Source organism: Thalassophryne amazonica, chromosome 8 (assembly GCF_902500255.1).
Source record: "Thalassophryne amazonica chromosome 8, fThaAma1.1, whole genome shotgun sequence".
In the NCBI taxonomy this organism is placed as follows: Eukaryota; Metazoa; Chordata; class Actinopteri; order Batrachoidiformes; family Batrachoididae; genus Thalassophryne; species Thalassophryne amazonica.
Genome location: NC_047110.1, coordinates 16,257,195 through 16,269,749, shown reverse-complemented (window position 1 = coordinate 16,269,749; position 12,555 = coordinate 16,257,195).

Below are 12,555 nucleotides of genomic sequence, written 5' to 3'. Positions count from 1 at the left end.
TAAAGGAGGAGTTTCTTTCACCAAAACATCAAGTCTTGGCTTGCATCTCTGACAAATTGTAGCTGAACTTTCAGGTCTTCTTTTGAAGAAAATCCTCCTCTATACCACTTCATCAGGAAGCTGTATAACTGGTGATACAAAATGCAAAACATGCATATGAGATGAGATGATCCGGTCGTTAGCTGGTAAACTTTCAATCTGATTGTTTTTTACGATGCTGTTTAGATATTTATGGAGTATGTTCATGTCCGACTTGGTTTTCTAATCGTGTTTGTAGCTTTCTGGTTTGTAACGAAGCTTTCAATCTCGACTGTTCATAGCTGTGTTTTCATCTTGTTGCACTTCATTTTTCACGTCCACTTCAAGCTCATTTGCTGTTAATTTCCTTTTTCTTTGTTCACTTATTGTTTTAGTTCGTGCTGTGAAAATTGTAAACAATGTCGCAAATCGATACGAGATCCAGACCGATTGTCAAGGTAAGGGTCTGATATGGGAAAATATCACACCATAATCAGCCAATCAGAGTGTGAGTACCGTCGTAGCCACATAATACAACTGATTATTTACTGGTATTAAACCAAAGTGTTCCATTACTTTGCAAGATTCCCCATTTACATGAACAAATTGTAATCTATTAGATAAATATGATTCAAACCACCGCAGCGCAGTGCCTTTAATACCTATGGCATGCTCTAATCTCTGTAATAAAATTTTATGGTCAACAGTATCAAAAGCAGCACTGAGGTCTAACAGAACAAGCACAGAGATGAGTCCACTGTCTGAGGCCATAAGAAGATCATTTGTAACCTTCACTAATGCTGTTTCTGTACTATGATGATTTATAATACAGATAAAGAGTGCAGAATAAGAGGGCTTCTTAAAGAAAAATTAACAGGTCTGTGAGAACCAGAATTCTTGCTGGTTGGTAGGTGTTCATATACTTATTTGCAGCAGTAACATACAAATAAATTACTTAAAAAATCATACATTGTGAATTCCGAATTTTTTTTTTATTTTATTTTTTTTTTTAGGTTATGTCTCTCACAGTGGACATGCACCTAAGATGAAAATCTCAGACCCCTCCATGATTGCTAAGTGGGAGACCATGCAAAACCGCAGGGTGTTCAAATGCTTATTTTCCTCACTGTATGTCAGATTTTAAATTTACTATGCAACTTGCACCATTTATAGGTTGTTTGTAAAGAATGTTTTTTTGTTTGTTTGTTTTTTAGCATTGGATGGCGAGTGTTTTGTTTTTAATGTTCACATTTAAATATTGCTTTTGTTAATAACTTATTTTAATAACATTTTGAAAGTATTTTTGATTTAGTTACTGTATTGTATTGAGATGAGATTTATTGTCATTGTCAGTACACAAGAGCAACAACAGCGAAATTAGGTTTACACTCCAATTACCTCAGACAAAATACAGCAATTAATCCACAATTATTACTCGTTGAATGTAATAATGGCACACATCAGAATTAAAGACAACACACATACATTTGACATTGATTATGTGCACTAAACTTGACGCAGTCCATCATCCAAATTGAAGCAAAGTGGCCTTGTACGAGGGCTGTCAATAAAGTAACGGTCCTTATTTTTTTTTTCAAAAACTATATGGATTTCATTCATATGTTTTTACGTCAGACATGCTTGAACCCTCGTGCGCATGCGTGAGTTTTTCCACGCCTGTCGGTGACGTCATTCGCCTGTGAGCACTCCTTGTGGGAGGAGTCGTCCAGCCCCTCGTCGGAATTCCTTTGTCTGAGAAGTTGCTGAGAGACTGGCGCGTTGTTTGATCAAAATTTTTTCTAAACCTGTGAGACACATCGAAGTGGACACGGTTCGAAAAATTAAGCTGGTTTTCAGTGAAAATTTTAACGGCTGATGAGAGATTTTGAGGTGAGACTGTCGCTTTAAGGACTTTTCACGGTGCGAGACGTCACGCAGCGCTCTCAGGCGCCGTCGTCAGCCTGTTCAAGCTGAATGACCCCATTCCTACCAGGCTCAAGGAAGCCCTACCATTATTTAATGCTTCGATCTTAAATATGATCAATCTATCTTTGTTAGTTGGCTATGTACCACAGGCTTTTAAGGTGGCAGTAATTAAACCATTACTTAAAAAGCCATCACTTGACCCAGCTATCTTAGCTAATTATAGGCCAATCTCCAACCTTCCTTTTCTCTCAAAAATTCTTGAAAGGGTAGTTGTAAAACAGCTAACTGATCATCTGCAGAGGAATGGTCTATTTGAAGAGTTTCAGTCAGGTTTTAGAATTCATCATAGTACAGAAACAGCATTAGTGAAGGTTACAAATGATCTTCTTATGGCCTCGGACAGTGGACTCATCTCTGTGCTTGTTCTGTTAGACCTCAGTGCTGCTTTTGATACTGTTGACCATAAAATTTTATTACAGAGATTAGAGCATGCCATAGGTATTAAAGGCACTGCGCTGCGGTGGTTTGAATCATATTTGTCTAATAGATTACAATTTGTTCATGTAAATGGGGAATCTTCTTCACAGACTAAAGTTAATTATGGAGTTCCACAAGGTTCTGTGCTAGGACCAATTTTATTCACTTTATATATGCTTCCCTTAGGCAGTATTATTAGACGGTATTGCTTAAATTTTCATTGTTACGCAGATGATACCCAGCTTTATCTATCCATGAAGCCAGACGACACACACCAATTAGCTAAACTGCAGGATTGTCTTACAGACATAAAGACATGGATGACCTCTAATTTCCTGCTTTTGAACTCAGATAAAACTGAAGTTGTTGTACTTGGCCCCACAAGTCTTAGAAACATGGTGTCTAACCAGATCCTTACTCTGGATGGCATTACCCTGACCTCTAGTAATACTGTGAGAAATCTTGGAGTCATTTTTGATCAGGATATGTCATTCAAAGCGCATATTAAACAAATATGTAGGACTTTTTTGCATTTACGCAATATCTCTAAAATCAGAAAGGTCTTGTCTCAGAGTGATGCTGAAAAACTAATTCATGCATTTATTTCCTCTAGGCTGGACTATTGTAATTCATTATTATCAGGTTGTCCTAAAAGTTCCCTAAAAAGCCTTCAGTTAATTCAAAATGCTGCAGCTAGAGTGCTGACGGGGACTAGAAGGAGAGAGCATATCTCACCCATATTGGCCTCTCTTCATTGGCTTCCTGTTAATTCTAGAATAGAATTTAAAATTCTTCTTCTTACTTATAAGGTTTTGAATAATCAGGTCCCATCTTATCTTAGGGACCTCGTAGTACCATATCACCCCAATAGAGCGCTTCGCTCTCAGACTGCAGGCTTACTTGTAGTTCCTAGGGTTTGTAAGAGTAGAATGGGAGGCAGAGCCTTCAGCTTTCAGGCTCCTCTCCTGTGGAACCAGCTCCCAATTCAGATCAGGGAGACAGACACCCTCTCTACTTTTAAGATTAGGCTTAAAACTTTCCTTTTTGCTAAAGCTTATAGTTAGGGCTGGATCAGGTGACCCTGAACCATCCCTTAGTTATGCTGCTATAGACGTAGACTGCTGGGGGGTTCCCATGATGCACTGTTTCTTTCTCTTTTTGCTCTGTATGCACCACTCTGCATTTAATCATTAGTGATCGATCTCTGCTCCCCTCCACAGCATGTCTTTTTCCTGGTTCTCTCCCTCAGCCCCAACCAGTCCCAGCAGAAGACTGCCCCTCCCTGAGCCTGGTTCTGCTGGAGGTTTCTTCCTGTTAAAAGGGAGTTTTTCCTTCCCACTGTAGCCAAGTGCTTGCTCACAGGGGGTCGTTTTGACCGTTGGGGTTTTACATCATTATTGTATGGCCTTGCCTTACAATATAAAGCGCCTTGGGGCAACTGTTTGTTGTGATTTGGCGCTATATAAAAAAAAAATTGATTGATTGAAATGTTCAAATGCACTGTCAAAGAAATATTTTATTGATATAAAGTGTGACCTTAATGGTGCGTTTACACATAGGCAAGACGCGTTACGAATGTCATATTTGCGTCAGTCTTGAAACATTCCTGACATTCTTAACGTGACTTAATGCATCTGAATAGGTTTCTTAATAGTGCATGTAGGTGTGTGATATTCGTGATTTTCGTGGAGCATGTGTTTGGCTGTCAGAAAATCTTCCACGAATGTCACGCACCACCCTCATTTCGCCTCATGTTGTGGAGGTCGCAACTGAGCGTGTTGATCCGTCTTGATTAGTGGTGATCCTTAATAGAGCATGACAGCATTCTTCTCTGATGTGTGCACAATTAAACCCTGCTGCACCACATTCAGGTTCATTGCTGCATTATGCTGAAGGAGTACAGTGATGCCAAGTCGGCTAAAAGTTTCATTCCAATGCTCCTCAGCGCGCTCCTGCAGGTGTTCCACCTGCTGCATGTGCCTGATGTTTGGGAAAACAAGCGAGACGAGAGCTGCGTGGAGCCACACATCTGGCTCTCTGTCTCCTCCTCCTCTCTGCGCCACTCCATGGCACAGAGTCCAGCTAAGCCTGCAGTCACAAAGTTCTTCTGTGGAGCAAACTGGAGCGATCTGAATTGCTCAGCAGCTGATGGATGAATATGGGGGGTGGGGGGGTGAAGACAATTCGCCTCATTCACAACGTGACAGAACTTAACGATGCGCTGTTACGCGCCATTGCACTTAACAGCGCGCAACAATGCGGAAACTTATTCTTAACCGTATGTAATGGTTCCTGATAATTCTCCGGCAACACGTGCGTGCCATTTATCGTAACGCGTGGTAACAGGTTGCAGCAGTTCCTGAGGACACTTGACGCCTCTACCCCGAATAATCACATTCGTGATCAGCAGCCAAGAATGTATACTTCGTGGCATTCGTGACTTGTCGTTATGTGTAAATGCACCTTAAATGGTGTGTCTTTGCTGTCTGAGGTGAGTCGTAGGGGGCCTCCAAGTCCCTCTGCTTGGGGCCCCCAATTGCCTTGAAACGGCCCTGGTCCTGCTGAAAGAGGAACTGTCGCCCAGGTCTGAGGTCAAGAACGGTGCCTGGTTTCCTCCAAACATGATGCCTGCCATTCATGGTAAAGAGTTCAATCTTTGTCTCATCAAAGCAGAGAATGATCTGAGAGTCCTTCAAGTGCCTTTTTGGCGAGCTGCCATGTACCAGCCAGCTCTGGGAAGAGTCCTGGTGGATCCGAATGTCTTCCATTTACTGATAGTGGCCACTATGCTCATCGGGACCTTCAGAGCAGCTGAAAATGTTTCTTTACCCTTCCCCAGTTTTGTGCCCTGAGACAATCCTGTTTTGGAGGTCTACAGACAATTCCTATGAGTCCTGTCAGTCAACTGTGGGACCTTATATGTACACAGGTGTGCATTTTTCCAAATCATGTCCAATCAGCTGAGTTACCCCAGGGATGATCACTGGAAACACAATGCAGCTGAGCTCAATTTTTGAGCATCATGGCTGTGAATACTTAGGTACATTTGATTTCTTAGTTTTGTTTTGTTTTTGTTTTTTTTATAAATTTGCAAAAGTCTAAAAAAATATTTTCACATTGTTGTTATGAGGCATTGTGTCTAGAATTTTTGAGGAAAAAATAAATTTCCTCTATTTTCAAACATGGCTATAACATATCAAAATGTGGAATTAGTGAAGTGCTGTGAATACTTTCCAGGTGCACCGTATAATTTATTTCTGTCACATTTGTCTGTTACAGCAGAAGCTGATTTACAACTCAGTATCTGAAGCACGTACTAGCAGAGTCCGACTCTTATGAAGCATTGCTTCATTTTGCTTCACTTGCAGAGCCGAGCACATAGCTATTACTCTTTTATATCATATTTCTATAATATAATTCTATGGGTTGAGCGTGACTTTCATGAGGCATTGCTTAATTTCACTTTGTTTGCAGAGCTAATTCCTAGCTAGGATGGGTTAAATGCAGAGGACAGTTTTCATTGTATGTGTATGTACAATGACAATAAAGGCTCCATTCATTTATTCATTCACAGCGACCACTTGTTTCTTGTCGCTGTAAAATGCACACTCTGATTGACAATGAATGGCAGCTGGTCTCTTTGCTTCTGTCTGTTGTAGCTAATGTGACCAAGGGGTAATTGGGGGCCCAGCCATGCTTGACAGTATTCTGAACAGTGCTGTGGGGTCGTCCTCTGCTGGAAATCTACATAATGATGCTAAAGATCTTTTTGGTAAAATAAAAGTTTTCATATCCACAAAAATGAGGCTGCTTTTTTGTGACACCCTCATATTGGACATATTACACGACCAAGCGATATATCAGTCAGTCAGGCTTTTTTTCTCATCTCAATGAGAAATTTCATGTTTTAATATCTCCAGATCTTGTGTCACAAGATCTTGTCACAGCCCTAGTTTTCACTTTAATTCACTGATTAGGATCCAAGCCTTGCAACAACACAGTAAGATGAGATGCACCATGACCCTAAAGATTTAGACCTTTGTTCTCCTGCAAAGATATCAGCATCACCCAACGCCTGAGTCCAGGGACCACACAACAGCAGTAGCTCTAACCAGGCATCTCTTGGCCTTAAAGCCCAAGCACCCATTGACATAAATGTTACTCCAGAGATGAAGGAATCTCTACAAGTTCAACACTTCCACCTCACATAGATACTCTTGGACTTTGACATCACAAGTCTTTAAGGCCCTGTCACACCTTAACGATTTAGCCAGCGTATGCAAACAGTATTAAAAGAAAATGCTGGCTTAAGTCTAAAAGTTATGGGTAAGTTTTTTAAGTTATGAGCACGTTGTAGCACGCTGATATACATCCTAATACGCTGAGCTCCTTGAAAAATTTTGGGCATGCTGAAAATTTTCAACAAATGCCAGCATATGACTCATATGTCCCGCACATGCGGGACATTGATTGTAGGTAAGTCATGCGATTGTTGCTGCATGTTTCTTGTAATTTACTCATAAGTCTAAATACATTCATTAATGCTGTCCATTGATTGGCTAAAGCTGCAGTCATCATGCAAACAGAGTGTTTCATTCACACACGGCGTAAATATAAAGTCTTACCTGTTCATTTCAGTCCGATTCACCATCAGTCTGATGGACACTAGGCAAGTGAATCTCATCACTGACAGCGATTTGATACGCACCTCGATACACTACCAGCAATATGATACACAGTGATGGGCACAGCTAACCAAAAAGGTAGCTTCATTAGCCGTTAATCCGCGAACTGAAAAGCTAACTTTTGTAAAGCTAAACCAATAAACCCCCCCAAAAATTAGCGGAAGTTACAGATAAAAGCTAAACCGATAACTTTCAGTATTGACTTAAGTACACTGGCAGCTACTGACACAACAATGAGCCAGTGCTTCTGTCTCAGATCAGCCTTGTCTTGGCAAAAGAGACTTAGTGACCATAGAGAAAGGAGAGAGAAGAGCGAAAGAAAGAGGGAGGAAAAAAGAGAGAGCTGCCTACCAGAGAGAAAGAAAAGATCATTTCTTTTCACACTATACAGACTCGCCGGCATATCACACAAGTCATGTACAGGCAGACAGTTTTGACTTATGGTTACAAATTTAAACAATTCCGGACAAGTTATTGAAATTAATGCCACATCTGTCATTTTACAAAGTGAAAATATCAGCTGTATGTTTTAGTTTTAAAGTAATGCACTAATTTTGAAGGTTTTAGCATTTAGACACACATGCCGCCATGCATTATGAGTAAATTAGTTTCCTGACATGAGTGGTTGATTGGTCAGTATAACACATAACTTACTGAAATGTGTGCATTTTACAAATAAATCTGTATTTGTAAATATGTCTCTTTTTTCATTTGTAAAAAAAGGCAATTTGAAAACTAAAAATTGTGTTTAAGTGGATTCAGCACTTACTGCCATGAACACTGCCATCTACTGGCCAGTAAAACATACAGCTGATATTTTCACTTTATAAAATGACAGATGTGGCATTAAATTCAGCAACTTGTCTGGAATGAGTTTGTTTAAAATTTTAACCATAAGTCATAACTGTGTACCTGTGCATGACTTCTGTGATATGCCGGCGAGTCTGTATGGTGTGAAAAGAAATTATCTTTTTTTTGTCTCTTTCTCTCTTCCTTTCTCTCTGGTAGTCAGCTCTCCTCTGTCTGCAGAGGATAGAGCTGTACGACTCGTAGCTTTGATAATTAGCAGTTAGCGGATTAGCGGAACTGTGCCCAACACTGATGATACATATAGCGATACTAACGATACAATGCGATACGATTCACCCCTGTTCCCGAGTTGATGCGATTTGATATGTATTTGATAGTGATTCAATTCCTCACAATGTGACACGATGCGATTTGGTGCAGTATGATTAATGATGGGTATTGATAAGATTTTAGCGATCAATGCCATTATTGATTCTGCTTATCAATCCGATTCTTTATCGATTCCTTTATCAATACCTCTTTTGAATTTTCTGTGTATTAAAAGTAGGCTTTACAGGTTTTCTATGTCAACAACATTTTATTGAGTCTTATTGTAAATAAATATGAAATTGGTCACTGGATCCTTGATTTCTGGACATAAATAAAAATCAATAAGATCTGTACATGGTCACTGGATCCTTGATCTCTGGACATAAATAAAATCTGTACATGGTGGATCCTTGATCTCTGGACAGAAACAGAAATAAACAAAATCTGTAGTTTTTGTCAAAATCATTTCCTTTCACTTATTATTAACACAATTGTAACTCTGTAGCCTCTGAGCTGAGCTCTTACAGCCGGCTGCGCTGCACGTCAGGATGTAATTCATAGGAAATGGAGGACGTCTCATTTTAGGGGGAAAAAAACAGGATTGATTGTACTTTGTACGTTTGTATAAAGTTTGGAAAGAGGTGTCATTTGATTTAAAACAGTGATTCGCTCTGAAGTTATTAATTCAGACCCAAATCTGTGTGGCTCTTTGGAGCTGTGCACTTAGTCCCACAAAACAGAGGATATATTATTATTATTCCCTTTACCTGATGGACAACTTCGGGCTGAGCTCCTCACACCGGTATCACAGACCGAACGATCCTTCCCTAAAAATTGGTCCGCCTTTTGCATCTGCACATGCGTCATTTTGGACCACAGCAACACGTCTGAGACGGAGTCTCTTCACCCAAAACAATCAAATGGATTAATGGTATTATTAACCATCAGATGATAAAGATAAAACCTCTTAAGTCATTCTAAAGTCAGTTTTAAGCAGAAACTCAGCGAAATTCTGTGACGCTTTGAAATGTCCAATGCGCAGTGAACGCATCAGCTAGCGTCTCGTTTAGCCGCTACGCTCTGATCGCTTTCGCTGCCTTTTATGATGAAATGATGCTGAATTTATGTGGAAATGATTGCTTCAGATATCTGTAGCTTCAAATATCTGTCACTGAGATAGATGATGACTGGGACTGGAGTGCAGTTTGAAGCAGAAACGAGGTGTTAATCCATGAACCGTGTCATCAGGGGGACTGTTTTTTAGGGGGACTGTTCGGTTGGCAACACCAGCTGGTGCTCACGCCAGAGAACAATCTCGTAAAACTCTGGTGTGTAACGGAGGACAATTCTCCTTTCTTGCCCGCAACAAGACAAGAGTCCCAGTTTGTGACTTTAATCCACACAAAGCTGACTCATGATTGACATCTTTAAATGGCTTTGAGAGGGGTTAATGGAGACATCACGGACCTGCCGCTGGAAGCAAAGCAAAGAAGCAGTGAACAGCGGGTTGAAGCTCTTCTTCATTGCTTCAAGCTTCAGGCAGCCTGACCGCAGTCTGCAGTAGACATAGAGAAACACCCTCAAAAACAGGAATTAGAACGATGTCCAGAACTGAAGGACCGATAAGGGAATAGTTAAGCAAAAAGGCTACTGATATCATCATTTTTGTTGTGGTAGAAATGTGCTTTCTAGCATCTGTCCGTGGTGCATTCAGTGTGTATCGGGAAAAAAATCGATGCAGGCAGCGAGCGATGCAACACGATTCAAGCCGTCAAATGAATCGATGCACACTGAATGAATCGATGCACTCACATTGCGCACGTTTGTGTCTAGATACCAATTCGTATCGATTAATCTCCACATGCCTAATGGACACGTATCCACATAAAGCCTGATTTTTGAAAACAGTATCTGAAAATACTTTAATTCCTTGTTGTGGCTGGAAATGTAGCATTTTAAAGGAAGTCCTCAGATTTTTTTCTGCTCCAGGTGCATTTCTCAGAGGATGCCAGTGTTGCGCTCTGATCACACCTGATTAGACAGAAGCGCTATCATGATTTTAACTTTTAAAGCTCCAGTTGACCACGATCAGGTGTGATCACACCTGAATAAAGCTCTGTGACTCTTTAAACTGAAGAGCTGTCGCTGTTGGTGTGATCATCAGATAACCTGATCAATCTGGTGTGATTAGAGCTGAGTGAAGTGCTATGACTCTTTAAACTTTTAAAGTGCCGTCACCGACAGATCACACTGACAGCGATGGTGCTTTAAAAGTTTAAAGAGTCACAGCACCTCATTCAGCTTTGATCGCAGTGAACTGGTGCTTTAAAAGTTTAAATCATCACAGCACTTCATTATTCAGGTCTGTGATGACCTGATCAGGTCTGATCAGCGGACTTGATCAGAAAGCAATCGGTGCTTTAAAAGTTTAAACTGTCACAGCACTTCATTCATTCACGGCGGCATTTACCACAGCCAGTCGACTCATCAGCATTGTGTACGCAATAAAAATGGTCCACCAAGATGAAAAATTTAAATAATAAAATTATGTTAAATTACTGTGTTTCTGACCCGCACCACACCGTGCGGTACCGACCTGAACCACTCGGTGGAAACGAGGCTGTTAGCATACGCTGGATAATTGTCCAGGTGTGACAGCTGCTTAATTTATTAGATGTATACCAGTGTTTGTAATACAACCATAATTCCAATGAATTTGGAACTTTGTGTGAAATGTAAATAAAAACTGAATACAATGATTTGCAAATCCTCTTCAACATAAATTCAATTTAATACACCACAAAGACAAGATATTTAATGTTCAAACTGATAAATTTTATTGTTTTTGTGCAAATTTTTGCTCATTTTGAAATTGATGCCTACAACATGTTTACCACTGTGTTACATCACCTTTCCTTCTAACAACACTCAATAAGTGTTTGGGAACTAAGGACACTAATTGTGAGTGTCATAATTGGGTATAAAAGGAGCATCCCCAAAAGGCTCATCCGTTCACAAGCAAAGATGGGGCAAGGATGACCACTTTGTGAACAACTGCGTGAAAAAAATAGTCCAACAGTTTAAGAACAATGTTGTTCAATGTTCAGTTGCAAGGAATTCAGGAATTACATCACCTACAGTCCATAATATAATCAGAAGATTCAGAGAATCTGGAGAACGTTCTACAGATAAGCAGCAAGGCTGAAAATAATGTTTTTATTTACATTTTACACAGCGTCCCAACTTCATTGGAATTGGGGTTGTACAGTCAGCATACGCAGACTAAGTCGTCAAGGTGTGACAGGGCGTTTACCTTTGGGTTTGTCATTTAGAAAAGTTTATGCCATTTAAAGCTTCTAATGTGGACATTATGATTGATGGAAAAAGAGGAGACAATTTCTCACATCGACAGTGCAATGGTATGTCGTTTATTCCAAGATCAAGGTTAAAACTCTTCAGAAACAAAGCTTGGCACCGCCCACAAAAACACAGCAGTCCCAGCGCCAAAATATCAAAAGGACCCTGTCCCTGTAGCCTTGATAGAGACACACATTGATGTGTGCAGCACACACCTCAAGACATTGTTAAACGTACAACACAGAACACACTAACCACAAATGATAACCAGGTATGGTGAATTATGTCCACAGTGTCTAGTATTGATCAGTATGTCTGGTATTTATATTGTATATTTATATTTGCAAACTGTTTTTCTTTTTTTTCCACTTTTGATGCTCTGTGTTTCTTACCCTGTGTGCTGCTATACAATGCTGCTGGAACCTCAGGTTCCCGGAAGGAGTCGTCCCAAGGAATCAGTAAAGTTCTATCTAATCTAATATAATCTGTTACATATTGAATTATGCCTGCTACAGTGATAAAAATATATTTACCAAATGAACACAGTAACAATGCAAATATGGCATATTTTAAATAATACATTGATTTAAATAAACAAACCTAACTTAAATTGGTTACCTCAGGTAGGCTCTGTCGGCCTAAATGTATAATAGTGGACACCACAACTCAAAAAGTGATGGAAAGATTATGATGAAATTTTTTGAAGAGATGATTTCTTTTCCTAAAAGTAAGCATTGACTGCCTTTTTGTCTTGGCTGGCAGAATCAATAATGGTGGATACCATGGCAATAAAACAGAATAGAACAAATAATACTATCAGAGCGAAGGAGGTAGGGAAAACAAAAAGAAATAATGATGAAATTCTGCATGCGGTAAAGGCAAAATGATTTAAATCCTGATCTACTGGTGTCATTATGCTTCTTTGTGATTGGGAAATGGGTCTGACTTTTAATCCTGAATGGCTTTTTTAAAG